The sequence below is a fragment of the Haliotis asinina genome, chromosome 14 (genome assembly GCF_037392515.1).
Source record: "Haliotis asinina isolate JCU_RB_2024 chromosome 14, JCU_Hal_asi_v2, whole genome shotgun sequence".
Lineage (NCBI taxonomy): Eukaryota > Metazoa > Mollusca > Gastropoda > Lepetellida > Haliotidae > Haliotis > Haliotis asinina.
Genome location: NC_090293.1, coordinates 38193844 through 38213782, shown reverse-complemented (window position 1 = coordinate 38213782; position 19939 = coordinate 38193844).

The following is a 19939-nucleotide window of genomic DNA, read 5'->3' as shown; positions in this document are numbered from 1 at the left end:
CTATTCCCTACATCGGGCAAGGGCCTACAAAGCGTCTGTAATGTAGAAACTGCGCTTGGTAGTGTTTGACACAACCCAAACATGTCCAAAGTCGTTCGTTAGGTACAGAACATAGTAGTCTATCGATATATCGATGGTTTCATTGTTGTTACACTATTCTCCACATCGGGCAAGGGCCTACAAAGCGTCTGTAATGTAGAAACTGCGCTTGGTAGTGTTTGACACAACCCAAACATGTCCAAAGTCGTTCTTTAGGTACACAACATAGTAGTCTATCGATATATCGATGGTTTCATTGTTGTTACACTATTCTCCACATCGGGCAAGGGCCTACAAAGCGTCTGTAATGTAGAAACTGCGCCTGGTAGTGTATTACACAACCCAAACATGTCCAAAGTCGTTCTTTAGGTACACAACATAGTAGTCTATCGATATATCGATGGTTTCATTGTTGTTACACTATTCCCTACATCGGGCAAGGGCCTACAAAGCGTCTGTAATGTAGAAACTGCGCCTGGTTGTGTTTGACACAACCCAAACATGTCCAAAGTCGTTCTTTAGGTGCACAACATAGTAGTCTATCGATATATCGATGGTTTCATTGTTGTTACACTATTCCCTACATCGGGCAAGGGCCTACAAAGCGTCTGTAATGTAGAAACCGCGCCTGGTAGTGTATTATACAACCCAATCATGTCCAAAGTCGTTCTTTAGGTACAGAACATAGTAGTCTATCGATATATCGATGGTTTCATTGTTGTTACACTATTCCCTACATCGGGCAAGGGCCTACAAAGCGTCTGTAATGTAGAAACTGCGCTTGGTAGTGTTTGACACAACCCAAACATGTCCAAAGTCGTTCGTTAGGTACACAACATAGTAGTCTATCGATATATCGATGGTTTCATTGTTGTTACACTATTCCCTACATCGGGCAAGGGCCTACAAAGCGTCTGTAAAGTAGAAACTTCGCTTGGTAAGTGTTTGACACAACCCAAACATGTCCAAAGTCGTTCTTTAGGTGCACAACATAGTAGTCTATCGATATATCGATGGTTTCATTGTTGTTACACTATTCTCCACATCGGGCAAGGGCCTACAAAGCGTCTGTAATGTAGAAACTGCGCTTGGTAGTGTTTGACACAACCCAAACATGTCCAAAGTCGTTCTTTAGGTACACAACATAGTAGTCTATCGATATATCGATGGTTTCATTGTTGTTACACTATTCTCCACATCGGGCAAGGGCCTACAAAGCGTCTGTAATGTAGAAACTGCGCCTGGTAGTGTATTACACAACCCAAACATGTCCAAAGTCGTTCTTTAGGTACACAACATAGTAGTCTATCGATATATCGATGGTTTCATTGTTGTTACACTATTCCCTACATCGGGCAAGGGCCTACAAAGCGTCTGTAATGTAGAAACTGCGCCTGGTAGTGTATTATACAACCGAATCATGTCCAAAGTCGTTCTTAAGGTACAGAACATAGTAGTCTATCGATATATCGATGGTTTCATTGTTGTTACACTATTCCCTACATCGGGCAAGGGCCTACAAAGCGTCTGTAATGTAGAAACTGCGCTTGGTAGTGTTTGACACAACCCAAACATGTCCAAAGTCGTTCTTTAGGTACACAACATAGTAGTCTATCGATATATCGATGGTTTCATTGTTGTTACACTATTCTCCACATCGGGCAAGGGCCTACAAAGCGTCTGTAATGTAGAAACTGCGCCTGGTAGTGTATTATACAACCGAATCATGTCCAAAGTCGTTCTTAAGGTACAGAACATAGTAGTCTATCGATATATCGATGGTTTCATTGTTGTTACACTATTCCCTACATCGGGCAAGGGCCTACAAAGCGTCTGTAATGTAGAAACTGCGCTTGGTAGTGTTTGACACAACCCAAACATGTCCAAAGTCGTTCTTTAGGTACACAACATAGTAGTCTATCGATATATCGATGGTTTCATTGTTGTTACACTATTCTCCACATCGGGCAAGGGCCTACAAAGCGTCTGTAATGTAGAAACTGCGCTTGGTAGTGTTTGACACAACCCAAACATGTCCAAAGTCGTTCGTTAGGTACACAACATAGTAGTCTATCGATATATCGATGGTTTCATTGTTGTTACACTATTCTCCACATCGGGCAAGGGCCTACAAAGCGTCTGTAATGTAGAAACTGCGCCTGGTAGTGTATTACACAACCCAAACATGTCCAAAGTCGTTCTTTAGGTACACAACATAGTAGTCTATCGATATATCGATGGTTTCATTGTTGTTACACTATTCCCTACATCGGGCAAGGGCCTACAAAGCGTCTGTAATGTAGAAACTGCGCCTGGTAGTGTATTATACAACCGAATCATGTCCAAAGTCGTTCTTAAGGTACAGAACATAGTAGTCTATCGATATATCGATGGTTTCATTGTTGTTACACTATTCCCTACATCGGGCAAGGGCCTACAAAGCGTCTGTAATGTAGAAACTGCGCTTGGTAGTGTTTGACACAACCCAAACATGTCCAAAGTCGTTCTTTAGGTACACAACATAGTAGTCTATCGATATATCGATGGTTTCATTGTTGTTACACTATTCTCCACATCGGGCAAGGGCCTACAAAGCGTGTGTAGTGTAGAAACTGCGCCTGGTAGTGTATTACACAACCCAAACATGTCCAAAGTCGTTCTTTAGGTACAGAACATAGTAGTCTATCGATATATCGATGGTTTCATTGTTGTTACACTATTCCCTACATCGGGCAAGGGCCTACAAAGCGTCTGTAATGTAGAAACTGCGCCTGGTAGTGTATTATACAACCGAATCATGTCCAAAGTCGTTCTTAAGGTACAGAACATAGTAGTCTATCGATATATCGATGGTTTCATTGTTGTTACACTATTCTCCACATCGGGCAAGGGCCTACAAAGCGTCTGTAATGTAGAAACTGCGCTTGGTAGTGTTTGACACAACCCAAACATGTCCAAAGTCGTTCTTTAGGTACACAACATAGTAGTCTATCGATATATCGATGGTTTCATTGTTGTTACACTATTCTCCACATCGGGCAAGGGCCTACAAAGCGTCTGTAATGTAGAAACTGCGCCTGGTAGTGTATTATACAACCGAATCATGTCCAAAGTCGTTCTTAAGGTACAGAACATAGTAGTCTATCGATATATCGATGGTTTCATTGTTGTTACACTATTCCCTACATCGGGCAAGGGCCTACAAAGCGTCTGTAATGTAGAAACTGCGCTTGGTAGTGTTTGACACAACCCAAACATGTCCAAAGTCGTTCTTTAGGTACACAACATAGTAGTCTATCGATATATCGATGGTTTCATTGTTGTTACACTATTCTCCACATCGGGCAAGGGCCTACAAAGCGTCTGTAATGTAGAAACTGCGCTTGGTAGTGTTTGACACAACCCAAACATGTCCAAAGTCGTTCGTTAGGTACACAACATAGTAGTCTATCGATATATCGATGGTTTCATTGTTGTTACACTATTCTCCACATCGGGCAAGGGCCTACAAAGCGTCTGTAATGTAGAAACTGCGCCTGGTAGTGTATTACACAACCCAAACATGTCCAAAGTCGTTCTTTAGGTACACAACATAGTAGTCTATCGATATATCGATGGTTTCATTGTTGTTACACTATTCCCTACATCGGGCAAGGGCCTACAAAGCGTCTGTAATGTAGAAACTGCGCCTGGTAGTGTATTATACAACCGAATCATGTCCAAAGTCGTTCTTAAGGTACAGAACATAGTAGTCTATCGATATATCGATGGTTTCATTGTTGTTACACTATTCCCTACATCGGGCAAGGGCCTACAAAGCGTCTGTAATGTAGAAACTGCGCTTGGTAGTGTTTGACACAACCCAAACATGTCCAAAGTCGTTCTTTAGGTACACAACATAGTAGTCTATCGATATATCGATGGTTTCATTGTTGTTACACTATTCTCCACATCGGGCAAGGGCCTACAAAGCGTGTGTAATGTAGAAACTGCGCCTGGTAGTGTATTACACAACCCAAACATGTCCAAAGTCGTTCGTTAGGTACACAACATAGTAGTCTATCGATATATCGATGGTTTCATTGTTGTTACACTATTCCCTACATCGGGCAAGGGCCTACAAAGCGTCTGTAATGTAGAAACTGCGCCTGGTAGTGTATTATACAACCGAATCATGTCCAAAGTCGTTCTTAAGGTACAGAACATAGTAGTCTATCGATATATCGATGGTTTCATTGTTGTTACACTATTCTCCACATCGGGCAAGGGCCTACAAAGCGTCTGTAATGTAGAAACTGCGCTTGGTAGTGTTTGACACAACCCAAACATGTCCAAAGTCGTTCTTTAGGTACACAACATAGTAGTCTATCGATATATCGATGGTTTCATTGTTGTTACACTATTCTCCACATCGGGCAAGGGCCTACAAAGCGTCTGTAATGTAGAAACTGCGCCTGGTAGTGTATTACACAACCCAAACATGTCCAAAGTCGTTCTTTAGGTACACAACATAGTAGTCTATCGATATATCGATGGTTTCATTGTTGTTACACTATTCCCTACATCGGGCAAGGGCCTACAAAGCGTCTGTAATGTAGAAACTGCGCCTGGTAGTGTATTATACAACCGAATCATGTCCAAAGTCGTTCTTAAGGTACAGAACATAGTAGTCTATCGATATATCGATGGTTTCATTGTTGTTACACTATTCCCTACATCGGGCAAGGGCCTACAAAGCGTCTGTAATGTAGAAACTGCGCTTGGTAGTGTTTGACACAACCCAAACATGTCCAAAGTCGTTCGTTAGGTACACAACATAGTAGTCTATCGATATATCGATGGTTTCATTGTTGTTACACTATTCTCCACATCGGGCAAGGGCCTACAAAGCGTCTGTAATGTAGAAACTGCGCTTGGTAGTGTTTGACACAACCCAAACATGTCCAAAGTCGTTCTTTAGGTACACAACATAGTAGTCTATCGATATATCGATGGTTTCATTGTTGTTACACTATTCTCCACATCGGGCAAGGGCCTACAAAGCGTCTGTAATGTAGAAACTGCGCCTGGTAGTGTATTACACAACCCAAACATGTCCAAAGTCGTTCTTTAGGTACACAACATAGTAGTCTATCGATATATCGATGGTTTCATTGTTGTTACACTATTCTCTACATCGGGCAAGGGCCTACAAAGCGTCTGTAATGTAGAAACTGCGCCTGGTTGTGTTTGACACAACCCAAACATGTCCAAAGTCGTTCTTTAGGTGCACAACATAGTAGTCTATCGATATATCGATGGTTTCATTGTTGTTACACTATTCCCTACATCGGGCAAGGGCCTACAAAGCGTCTGTAATGTAGAAACCGCGCCTGGTAGTGTATTATACAACCCAAACATGTCCAAAGTCGTTCTTTAGGTACAGAACATAGTAGTCTATCGATATATCGATGGTTTCATTGTTGTTACACTATTCCCTACATCGGGCAAGGGCCTACAAAGCGTCTGTAATGTAGAAACCGCGCCTGGTAGTGTATTATACAACCCAAACATGTCCAAAGTCGTTCTTTAGGTACAGAACATAGTAGTCTATCGATATATCGATGGTTTCATTGTTGTTACACTATTCCCTACATCGGGCAAGGGCCTACAAAGCGTCTGTAATGTAGAAACTGCGCCTGGTAGTGTATTATACAACCGAATCATGTCCAAAGTCGTTCTTAAGGTACAGAACATAGTAGTCTATCGATATATTGATGGTTTCATTGTTGTTACACTATTCCCTACATCGGGCAAGGGCCTACAAAGCGTCTGTAATGTAGAAACTGCGCTTGGTAGTGTTTGACACAACCCAAACATGTCCAAAGTCGTTCGTTAGGTACACAACATAGTAGTCTATCGATATATCGATGGTTTCATTGTTGTTACACTATTCTCCACATCGGGCAAGGGCCTACAAAGCGTCTGTAATGTAGAAACTGCGCCTGGTAGTGTATTATACAACCGAATCATGTCCAAAGTCGTTCTTAAGGTACAGAACATAGTAGTCTATCGATATATCGATGGTTTCATTGTTGTTACACTATTCCCTACATCGGGCAAGGGCCTACAAAGCGTCTGTAATGTAGAAACTGCGCTTGGTAGTGTTTGACACAACCCAAACATGTCCAAAGTCGTTCTTTAGGTACACAACATAGTAGTCTATCGATATATCGATGGTTTCATTGTTGTTACACTATTCTCCACATCGGGCAAGGGCCTACAAAGCGTCTGTAATGTAGAAACTGCGCCTGGTAGTGTATTACACAACCCAAACATGTCCAAAGTCGTTCTTTAGGTACAGAACATAGTAGTCTATCGATATATCGATGGTTTCATTGTTGTTACACTATTCCCTACATCGGGCAAGGGCCTACAAAGCGTCTGTAATGTAGAAACTGCGCCTGGTAGTGTATTATACAACCGAATCATGTCCAAAGTCGTTCTTGAGGTACAGAACATAGTAGTCTATCGATATATCGATGGTTTCATTGTTGTTACACTATTCTCCACATCGGGCAAGGGCCTACAAAGCGTCTGTAATGTAGAAACTGCGCTTGGTAGTGTTTGACACAACCCAAACATGTCCAAAGTCGTTCTTTAGGTACACAACATAGTAGTCTATCGATATATCGATGGTTTCATTGTTGTTACACTATTCTCCACATCGGGCAAGGGCCTACAAAGCGTCTGTAATGTAGAAACTGCGCCTGGTAGTGTATTACACAACCCAAACATGTCCAAAGTCGTTCTTTAGGTACACAACATAGTAGTCTATCGATATATCGATGGTTTCATTGTTGTTACACTATTCCCTACATCGGGCAAGGGCCTACAAAGCGTCTGTAATGTAGAAACTGCGCCTGGTAGTGTATTATACAACCGAATCATGTCCAAAGTCGTTCTTAAGGTACAGAACATAGTAGTCTATCGATATATCGATGGTTTCATTGTTGTTACACTATTCCCTACATCGGGCAAGGGCCTACAAAGCGTCTGTAATGTAGAAACTGCGCTTGGTAGTGTTTGACACAACCCAAACATGTCCAAAGTCGTTCTTTAGGTACACAACATAGTAGTCTATCGATATATCGATGGTTTCATTGTTGTTACACTATTCTCCACATCGGGCAAGGGCCTACAAAGCGTCTGTAATGTAGAAACTGCGCTTGGTAGTGTTTGACACAACCCAAACATGTCCAAAGTCGTTCTTTAGGTACACAACATAGTAGTCTATCGATATATCGATGGTTTCATTGTTGTTACACTATTCTCCACATCGGGCAAGGGCCTACAAAGCGTCTGTAATGTAGAAACTGCGCCTGGTAGTGTATTACACAACCCAAACATGTCCAAAGTCGTTCTTTAGGTACACAACATAGTAGTCTATCGATATATCGATGGTTTCATTGTTGTTACACTATTCTCTACATCGGGCAAGGGCCTACAAAGCGTCTGTAATGTAGAAACTGCGCCTGGTTGTGTTTGACACAACCCAAACATGTCCAAAGTCGTTCTTTAGGTGCACAACATAGTAGTCTATCGATATATCGATGGTTTCATTGTTGTTACACTATTCCCTACATCGGGCAAGGGCCTACAAAGCGTCTGTAATGTAGAAACCGCGCCTGGTAGTGTATTATACAACCCAATCATGTCCAAAGTCGTTCTTTAGGTACAGAACATAGTAGTCTATCGATATATCGATGGTTTCATTGTTGTTACACTATTCCCTACATCGGGCAAGGGCCTACAAAGCGTCTGTAATGTAGAAACTGTGCTTGGTAGTGTTTGACACAACCCAAACATGTCCAAAGTCGTTCGTTAGGTACACAACATAGTAGTCTATCGATATATCGATGGTTTCATTGTTGTTACACTATTCCCTACATCGGGCAAGGGCCTACAAAGCGTCTGTAAAGTAGAAACTTCGCTTGGTAAGTGTTTGACACAACCCAAACATGTCCAAAGTCGTTCTTTAGGTACACAACATAGTAGTCTATCGATATATCGATGGTTTCATTGTTGTTACACTATTCTCCACATCGGGCAAGGGCCTACAAAGCGTCTGTAATGTAGAAACTGCGCCTGGTAGTGTATTACACAACCCAAACATGTCCAAAGTCGTTCTTTAGGTACACAACATAGTAGTCTATCGATATATCGATGGTTTCATTGTTGTTACACTATTCCCTACATCGGGCAAGGGCCTACAAAGCGTCTGTAATGTAGAAACTGCGCCTGGTAGTGTATTATACAACCGAATCATGTCCAAAGTCGTTCTTAAGGTACAGAACATAGTAGTCTATCGATATATCGATGGTTTCATTGTTGTTACACTATTCCCTACATCGGGCAAGGGCCTACAAAGCGTCTGTAATGTAGAAACTGCGCTTGGTAGTGTTTGACACAACCCAAACATGTCCAAAGTCGTTCGTTAGGTACACAACATAGTAGTCTATCGATATATCGATGGTTTCATTGTTGTTACACTATTCTCCACATCGGGCAAGGGCCTACAAAGCGTCTGTAATGTAGAAACTGCGCCTGGTAGTGTATTATACAACCGAATCATGTCCAAAGTCGTTCTTAAGGTACAGAACATAGTAGTCTATCGATATATCGATGGTTTCATTGTTGTTACACTATTCCCTACATCGGGCAAGGGCCTACAAAGCGTCTGTAATGTAGAAACTGCGCTTGGTAGTGTTTGACACAACCCAAACATGTCCAAAGTCGTTCGTTAGGTACACAACATAGTAGTCTATCGATATATCGATGGTTTCATTGTTGTTACACTATTTTCCACATCGGGCAAGGGCCTACAAAGCGTCTGTAATGTAGAAACTGCGCTTGGTAGTGTTTGACACAACCCAAACATGTCCAAAGTCGTTCTTTAGGTACACAACATAGTAGTCTATCGATATATCGATGGTTTCATTGTTGTTACACTATTCTCCACATCGGGCAAGGGCCTACAAAGCGTCTGTAATGTAGAAACTGCGCCTGGTAGTGTATTACACAACCCAAACATGTCCAAAGTCGTTCTTTAGGTACACAACATAGTAGTCTATCGATATATCGATGGTTTCATTGTTGTTACACTATTCTCTACATCGGGCAAGGGCCTACAAAGCGTCTGTAATGTAGAAACTGCGCCTGGTTGTGTTTGACACAACCCAAACATGTCCAAAGTCGTTCTTTAGGTGCACAACATAGTAGTCTATCGATATATCGATGGTTTCATTGTTGTTACACTATTCCCTACATCGGGCAAGGGCCTACAAAGCGTCTGTAATGTAGAAACTGCGCCTGGTAGTGTATTATACAACCGAATCATGTCCAAAGTCGTTCTTAAGGTACAGAACATAGTAGTCTATCGATATATCGATGGTTTCATTGTTGTTACACTATTCCCTACATCGGGCAAGGGCCTACAAAGCGTCTGTAATGTAGAAACTGCGCTTGGTAGTGTTTGACACAACCCAAACATGTCCAAAGTCGTTCGTTAGGTACACAACATAGTAGTCTATCGATATATCGATGGTTTCATTGTTGTTACACTATTCTCCACATCGGGCAAGGGCCTACAAAGCGTCTGTAATGTAGAAACTGCGCCTGGTAGTGTATTATACAACCGAATCATGTCCAAAGTCGTTCTTAAGGTACAGAACATAGTAGTCTATCGATATATCGATGGTTTCATTGTTGTTACACTATTCCCTACATCGGGCAAGGGCCTACAAAGCGTCTGTAATGTAGAAACTGCGCTTGGTAGTGTTTGACACAACCCAAACATGTCCAAAGTCGTTCTTTAGGTACACAACATAGTAGTCTATCGATATATCGATGGTTTCATTGTTGTTACACTATTCTCCACATCGGGCAAGGGCCTACAAAGCGTCTGTAATGTAGAAACTGCGCCTGGTAGTGTATTACACAACCCAAACATGTCCAAAGTCGTTCTTTAGGTACAGAACATAGTAGTCTATCGATATATCGATGGTTTCATTGTTGTTACACTATTCCCTACATCGGGCAAGGGCCTACAAAGCGTCTGTAATGTAGAAACTGCGCCTGGTAGTGTATTATACAACCGAATCATGTCCAAAGTCGTTCTTAAGGTACAGAACATAGTAGTCTATCGATATATCGATGGTTTCATTGTTGTTACACTATTCTCCACATCGGGCAAGGGCCTACAAAGCGTCTGTAATGTAGAAACTGCGCTTGGTAGTGTTTGACACAACCCAAACATGTCCAAAGTCGTTCTTTAGGTACACAACATAGTAGTCTATCGATATATCGATGGTTTCATTGTTGTTACACTATTCTCCACATCGGGCAAGGGCCTACAAAGCGTCTGTAATGTAGAAACTGCGCCTGGTAGTGTATTACACAACCCAAACATGTCCAAAGTCGTTCTTTAGGTACACAACATAGTAGTCTATCGATATATCGATGGTTTCATTGTTGTTACACTATTCCCTACATCGGGCAAGGGCCTACAAAGCGTCTGTAATGTAGAAACTGCGCCTGGTAGTGTATTATACAACCGAATCATGTCCAAAGTCGTTCTTAAGGTACAGAACATAGTAGTCTATCGATATATCGATGGTTTCATTGTTGTTACACTATTCCCTACATCGGGCAAGGGCCTACAAAGCGTCTGTAATGTAGAAACTGCGCTTGGTAGTGTTTGACACAACCCAAACATGTCCAAAGTCGTTCGTTAGGTACACAACATAGTAGTCTATCGATATATCGATGGTTTCATTGTTGTTACACTATTCTCCACATCGGGCAAGGGCCTACAAAGCGTCTGTAATGTAGAAACTGCGCTTGGTAGTGTTTGACACAACCCAAACATGTCCAAAGTCGTTCTTTAGGTACACAACATAGTAGTCTATCGATATATCGATGGTTTCATTGTTGTTACACTATTCTCCACATCGGGCAAGGGCCTACAAAGCGTCTGTAATGTAGAAACTGCGCCTGGTAGTGTATTACACAACCCAAACATGTCCAAAGTCGTTCTTTAGGTGCACAACATAGTAGTCTATCGATATATCGATGGTTTAATTGTTGTTACACTATTCTCCACATCGGGCAAGGGCCTACAAAGCGTCTGTAATGTAGAAACCGCGCCTGGTAGTGTATTATACAACCCAATCATGTCCAAAGTCGTTCTTTAGGTACAGAACATAGTAGTCTATCGATATATCGATGGTTTCATTGTTGTTACACTATTCCCTACATCGGGCAAGGGCCTACAAAGCGTCTGTAATGTAGAAACTGCGCTTGGTAGTGTTTGACACAACCCAAACATGTCCAAAGTCGTTCGTTAGGTACACAACATAGTAGTCTATCGATATATCGATGGTTTCATTGTTGTTACACTATTCCCTACATCGGGCAAGGGCCTACAAAGCGTCTGTAAAGTAGAACCTTCGCTTGGTAAGTGTTTGACACAACCCAAACATGTCCAAAGTCGTTCTTTAGGTACACAACATAGTAGTCTATCGATATATCGATGGTTTCATTGTTGTTACACTATTCTCCACATCGGGCAAGGGCCTACAAAGCGTCTGTAATGTAGAAACTGCGCCTGGTAGTGTATTACACAACCCAAACATGTCCAAAGTCGTTCTTTAGGTACAGAACATAGTAGTCTATCGATATATCGATGGTTTCATTGTTGTTACACTATTCCCTACATCGGGCAAGGGCCTACAAAGCGTCTGTAATGTAGAAACTGCGCCTGGTAGTGTATTATACAACCGAATCATGTCCAAAGTCGTTCTTAAGGTACAGAACATAGTAGTCTATCGATATATCGATGGTTTCATTGTTGTTACACTATTCTCCACATCGGGCAAGGGCCTACAAAGCGTCTGTAATGTAGAAACTGCGCTTGGTAGTGTTTGACACAACCCAAACATGTCCAAAGTCGTTCTTTAGGTACACAACATAGTAGTCTATCGATATATCGATGGTTTCATTGTTGTTACACTATTCTCCACATCGGGCAAGGGCCTACAAAGCGTCTGTAATGTAGAAACTGCGCCTGGTAGTGTATTACACAACCCAAACATGTCCAAAGTCGTTCTTTAGGTACACAACATAGTAGTCTATCGATATATCGATGGTTTCATTGTTGTTACACTATTCCCTACATCGGGCAAGGGCCTACAAAGCGTCTGTAATGTAGAAACTGCGCCTGGTAGTGTATTATACAACCGAATCATGTCCAAAGTCGTTCTTAAGGTACAGAACATAGTAGTCTATCGATATATCGATGGTTTCATTGTTGTTACACTATTCCCTACATCGGGCAAGGGCCTACAAAGCGTCTGTAATGTAGAAACTGCGCTTGGTAGTGTTTGACACAACCCAAACATGTCCAAAGTCGTTCGTTAGGTACACAACATAGTAGTCTATCGATATATCGATGGTTTCATTGTTGTTACACTATTCTCCACATCGGGCAAGGGCCTACAAAGCGTCTGTAATGTAGAAACTGCGCTTGGTAGTGTTTGACACAACCCAAACATGTCCAAAGTCGTTCTTTAGGTACACAACATAGTAGTCTATCGATATATCGATGGTTTCATTGTTGTTACACTATTCTCCACATCGGGCAAGGGCCTACAAAGCGTCTGTAATGTAGAAACTGCGCCTGGTAGTGTATTACACAACCCAAACATGTCCAAAGTCGTTCTTTAGGTACACAACATAGTAGTCTATCGATATATCGATGGTTTCATTGTTGTTACACTATTCTCTACATCGGGCAAGGGCCTACAAAGCGTCTGTAATGTAGAAACTGCGCCTGGTTGTGTTTGACACAACCCAAACATGTCCAAAGTCGTTCTTTAGGTGCACAACATAGTAGTCTATCGATATATCGATGGTTTAATTGTTGTTACACTATTCCCTACATCGGGCAAGGGCCTACAAAGCGTCTGTAATGTAGAAACCGCGCCTGGTAGTGTATTATACAACCCAATCATGTCCAAAGTCGTTCTTTAGGTACAGAACATAGTAGTCTATCGATATATCGATGGTTTCATTGTTGTTACACTATTCCCTACATCGGGCAAGGGCCTACAAAGCGTCTGTAATGTAGAAACTGCGCTTGGTAGTGTTTGACACAACCCAAACATGTCCAAAGTCGTTCGTTAGGTACACAACATAGTAGTCTATCGATATATCGATGGTTTCATTGTTGTTACACTATTCCCTACATCGGGCAAGGGCCTACAAAGCGTCTGTAAAGTAGAAACTTCGCTTGGTAAGTGTTTGACACAACCCAAACATGTCCAAAGTCGTTCTTTAGGTACACAACATAGTAGTCTATCGATATATCGATGGTTTCATTGTTGTTACACTATTCTCCACATCGGGCAAGGGCCTACAAAGCGTCTGTAATGTAGAAACTGCGCCTGGTAGTGTATTACACAACCCAAACATGTCCAAAGTCGTTCTTTAGGTACACAACATAGTAGTCTATCGATATATCGATGGTTTCATTGTTGTTACACTATTCCCTACATCGGGCAAGGGCCTACAAAGCGTCTGTAATGTAGAAACTGCGCCTGGTAGTGTATTATACAACCGAATCATGTCCAAAGTCGTTCTTAAGGTACAGAACATAGTAGTCTATCGATATATCGATGGTTTCATTGTTGTTACACTATTCCCTACATCGGGCAAGGGCCTACAAAGCGTCTGTAATGTAGAAACTGCGCTTGGTAGTGTTTGACACAACCCAAACATGTCCAAAGTCGTTCGTTAGGTACACAACATAGTAGTCTATCGATATATCGATGGTTTCATTGTTGTTACACTATTCTCCACATCGGGCAAGGGCCTACAAAGCGTCTGTAATGTAGAAACTGCGCCTGGTAGTGTATTATACAACCGAATCATGTCCAAAGTCGTTCTTAAGGTACAGAACATAGTAGTCTATCGATATATCGATGGTTTCATTGTTGTTACACTATTCCCTACATCGGGCAAGGGCCTACAAAGCGTCTGTAATGTAGAAACTGCGCTTGGTAGTGTTTGACACAACCCAAACATGTCCAAAGTCGTTCTTTAGGTACACAACATAGTAGTCTATCGATATATCGATGGTTTCATTGTTGTTACACTATTCTCCACATCGGGCAAGGGCCTACAAAGCGTCTGTAATGTAGAAACTGCGCCTGGTAGTGTATTACACAACCCAAACATGTCCAAAGTCGTTCTTTAGGTACAGAACATAGTAGTCTATCGATATATCGATGGTTTCATTGTTGTTACACTATTCCCTACATCGGGCAAGGGCCTACAAAGCGTCTGTAATGTAGAAACTGCGCCTGGTAGTGTATTATACAACCGAATCATGTCCAAAGTCGTTCTTAAGGTACAGAACATAGTAGTCTATCGATATATCGATGGTTTCATTGTTGTTACACTATTCTCCACATCGGGCAAGGGCCTACAAAGCGTCTGTAATGTAGAAACTGCGCTTGGTAGTGTTTGACACAACCCAAACATGTCCAAAGTCGTTCTTTAGGTACACAACATAGTAGTCTATCGATATATCGATGGTTTCATTGTTGTTACACTATTCTCCACATCGGGCAAGGGCCTACAAAGCGTCTGTAATGTAGAAACTGCGCCTGGTAGTGTATTACACAACCCAAACATGTCCAAAGTCGTTCTTTAGGTACACAACATAGTAGTCTATCGATATATCGATGGTTTCATTGTTGTTACACTATTCCCTACATCGGGCAAGGGCCTACAAAGCGTCTGTAATGTAGAAACTGCGCCTGGTAGTGTATTATACAACCGAATCATGTCCAAAGTCGTTCTTAAGGTACAGAACATAGTAGTCTATCGATATATCGATGGTTTCATTGTTGTTACACTATTCCCTACATCGGGCAAGGGCCTACAAAGCGTCTGTAATGTAGAAACTGCGCTTGGTAGTGTTTGACACAACCCAAACATGTCCAAAGTCGTTCGTTAGGTACATAACATAGTAGTCTATCGATATATCGATGGTTTCATTGTTGTTACACTATTCTCCACATCGGGCAAGGGCCTACAAAGCGTCTGTAATGTAGAAACTGCGCTTGGTAGTGTTTGACACAACCCAAACATGTCCAAAGTCGTTCTTTAGGTACACAACATAGTAGTCTATCGATATATCGATGGTTTCATTGTTGTTACACTATTCTCCACATCGGGCAAGGGCCTACAAAGCGTCTGTAATGTAGAAACTGCGCCTGGTAGTGTATTACACAACCCAAACATGTCCAAAGTCGTTCTTTAGGTACACAACATAGTAGTCTATCGATATATCGATGGTTTCATTGTTGTTACACTATTCCCTACATCGGGCAAGGGCCTACAAAGCGTCTGTAATGTAGAAACTGCGCCTGGTTGTGTTTGACACAACCCAAACATGTCCAAAGTCGTTCTTTAGGTGCACAACATAGTAGTCTATCGATATATCGATGGTTTCATTGTTGTTACACTATTCCCTACATCGGGCAAGGGCCTACAAAGCGTCTGTAATGTAGAAACCGCGTGTGGTAGTGTATTATACAACCCAAACATGTCCAAAGTCGTTCTTTAGGTACAGAACATAGTAGTCTATCGATATATCGATGGTTTCATTGTTGTTACACTATTCCCTACATCGGGCAAGGGCCTACAAAGCGTCTGTAATGTAGAAACTGCGCTTGGTAGTGTTTGACACAACCCAAACATGTCCAAAGTCGTTCGTTAGGTACACAACATAGTAGTCTATCGATATATCGATGGTTTCATTGTTGTTACACTATTCCCTACATCGGGCAAGGGCCTACAAAGCGTCTGTAAAGTAGAAACTTCGCTTGGTAAGTGTTTGACACAACCCAAACATGTCCAAAGTCGTTCTTTAGGTGCACAACATAGTAGTCTATCGATATATCGATGGTTTCATTGTTGTTACACTATTCTCCACATCGGGCAAGGGCCTACAAAGCGTCTGTAATGTAGAAACTGCGCTTGGTAGTGTTTGACACAACCCAAACATGTCCAAAGTCGTTCTTTAGGTACACAACATAGTAGTCTATCGATATATCGATGGTTTCATTGTTGTTACACTATTCTCCACATCGGGCAAGGGCCTACAAAGCGTCTGTAATGTAGAAACTGCGCCTGGTAGTGTATTACACAACCCAAACATGTCCAAAGTCGTTCTTCAGGTACACAACATAGTAGTCTATCGATATATCGATGGTTTCATTGTTGTTACACTATTCCCTACATCGGGCAAGGGCCTACAAAGCGTCTGTAATGTAGAAAGTGCGCCTGGTAGTGTATTATACAACCGAATCATGTCCAAAGTCGTTCTTTAGGTACAGAACATAGTAGTCTATCGATATATCGATGGTTTCATTGTTGTTACACTATTCCCTACATCGGGCAAGGGCCTACAAAGCGTCTGTAATGTAGAAACTGCGCTTGTTAGTGTTTGACACAACCCAAACATGTCCAAAGTCGTTCTTTAGGTACACAACATAGTAGTCTATCGATATATCGATGGTTTCATTGTTGTTACACTATTCTCCACATCGGGCAAGGGCCTACAAAGCGTCTGTAATGTAGAAACTGCGCTTGGTGGTGTTTGACACAACCCAAACATGTCCAAAGTCGTTCTTTAGGTACACAACATAGTAGTCTATCGATATATCGATGGTTTCATTGTTGTTACACTATTCTCCACATCGGGCAAGGGCCTACAAAGCGTCTGTAATGTAGAAACTGCGCCTGGTAGTGTATTACACAACCCAAACATGTCCAAAGTCGTTCTTTAGGTACACAACATAGTAGTCTATCGATATATCGATGGTTTCATTGTTGTTACACTATTCCCTACATCGGGCAAGGGCCTACAAAGCGTCTGTAATGTAGAAACTGCGCCTGGTAGTGTATTATACAACCGAATCATGTCCAAAGTCGTTCTTAAGGTACAGAACATAGTAGTCTATCGATATATCGATGGTTTCATTGTTGTTACACTATTCCCTACATCGGGCAAGGGCCTACAAAGCGTCTGTAATGTAGAAACTGCGCTTGGTAGTGTTTGACACAACCCAAACATGTCCAAAGTCGTTCGTTAGGTACACAACATAGTAGTCTATCGATATATCGATGGTTTCATTGTTGTTACACTATTCTCCACATCGGGCAAGGGCCTACAAAGCGTCTGTAATGTAGAAACTGCGCCTGGTAGTGTATTATACAACCGAATCATGTCCAAAGTCGTTCTTAAGGTACAGAACATAGTAGTCTATCGATATATCGATGGTTTCATTGTTGTTACACTATTCCCTACATCGGGCAAGGGCCTACAAAGCGTCTGTAATGTAGAAACTGCGCTTGGTAGTGTTTGACACAACCCAAACATGTCCAAAGTCGTTCTTTAGGTACACAACATAGTAGTCTATCGATATATCGATGGTTTCATTGTTGTTACACTATTCTCCACATCGGGCAAGGGCCTACAAAGCGTCTGTAATGTAGAAACTGCGCTTGGTAGTGTTTGACACAACCCAAACATGTCCAAAGTCGTTCGTTAGGTACACAACATGGTAGTCTATCGATATATCGATGGTTTCATTGTTGTTACACTATTCTCCACATCGGGCAAGGGCCTACAAAGCGTCTGTAATGTAGAAACTGCGCCTGGTAGTGTATTACACAACCCAAACATGTCCAAAGTCGTTCTTTAGGTACACAACATAGTAGTCTATCGATATATCGATGGTTTCATTGTTGTTACACTATTCTCCACATCGGGCAAGGGCCTACAAAGCGTCTGTAATGTAGAAACTGCGCCTGGTAGTGTATTACACAACCCAAACATGTCCAAAGTCGTTCTTTAGGTACACAACATAGTAGTCTATCGATATATCGATGGTTTCATTGTTGTTACACTATTCCCTACATCGGGCAAGGGCCTACAAAGCGTCTGTAATGTAGAAACTGCGCCTGGTAGTGTATTATACAACCGAATCATGTCCAAAGTCGTTCTTAAGGTGCAGAACATAGTAGTCTATCGATATATCGATGGTTTCATTGTTGTTACACTATTCCCTACATCGGGCAAGGGCCTACAAAGCGTCTGTAATGTAGAAACTGCGCTTGGTAGTGTTTGACACAACCCAAACATGTCCAAAGTCGTTCTTTAGGTACACAACATAGTAGTCTATCGATATATCGATGGTTTCATTGTTGTTACACTATTCTCCACATCGGGCAAGGGCCTACAAAGCGTCTGTAATGTAGAAACTGCGCCTGGTAGTGTATTATACAACCGAATCATGTCCAAAGTCGTTCTTAAGGCACAGAACATAGTAGTCTATCGATATATCGATGGTTTCATTGTTGTTACACTATTCCCTACATCGGGCAAGGGCCTACAAAGCGTCTGTAATGTAGAAACTGCGCTTGGTAGTGTTTGACACAACCCAAACATGTCCAAAGTCGTTCTTTAGGTACACAACATAGTAGTCTATCGATATATCGATGGTTTCATTGTTGTTACACTATTCTCCACATCGGGCAAGGGCCTACAAAGCGTCTGTAATGTAGAAACTGCGCCTGGTAGTGTATTACACAACCCAAACATGTCCAAAGTCGTTCTTTAGGTACACAACATAGTAGTCTATCGATATATCGATGGTTTCATTGTTGTTACACTATTCCCTACATCGGGCAAGGGCCTACAAAGCGTCTGTAATGTAGAAACTGCGCCTGGTAGTGTATTATACAACCGAATCATGTCCAAAGTCGTTCTTAAGGTACAGAACATAGTAGTCTATCGATATATCGATGGTTTCATTGTTGTTACACTATTCTCCACATCGGGCAAGGGCCTACAAAGCGTCTGTAATGTAGAAACTGCGCTTGGTAGTGTTTGACACAACCCAAACATGTCCAAAGTCGTTCTTTAGGTACACAACATAGTAGTCTATCGATATATCGATGGTTTCATTGTTGTTACACTATTCCCTACATCGGGCAAGGGCCTACAAAGCGTCTGTAATGTAGAAACTGCGCTTGGTAGTGTTTGACACAACCCAAACATGTCCAAAGTCGTTCTTTAGGTACACAACATAGTAGTCTATCGATATATCGATGGTTTCATTGTTGTTACACTATTCCCTACATCGGGCAAGGGCCTACAAAGCGTCTGTAATGTAGAAACTGCGCCTGGTAGTGTATTATACAACCGAATCATGTCCAAAGTCGTTCTTAAGGTACAGAACATAGTAGTCTATCGATATATCGATGGTTTCATTGTTGTTACACTATTCCCTACATCGGGCAAGGGCCTACAAAGCGTCTGTAATGTAGAAACTGCGCTTGGTAGTGTTTGACACAACCCAAACATGTCCAAAGTCGTTCGTTAGGTACACAACATAGTAGTCTATCGATATATCGATGGTTTCATTGTTGTTACACTATTCTCCACATCGGGCAAGGGCCTACAAAGCGTCTGTAATGTAGAAACTGCGCTTGGTAGTGTTTGACACAACCCAAACATGTCCAAAGTCGTTCTTTAGGTACACAACATAGTAGTCTATCGATATATCGATGGTTTCATTGTTGTTACACTATTCTCCACATCGGGCAAGGGCCTACAAAGCGTCTGTAATGTAGAAACTGCGCCTGGTAGTGTATTACACAACCCAAACATGTCCAAAGTCGTTCTTTAGGTACACAACATAGTAGTCTATCGATATATCGATGGTTTCATTGTTGTTACACTATTCCCTACATCGTGCAAGGGCCTACAAAGCGTCTGTAATGT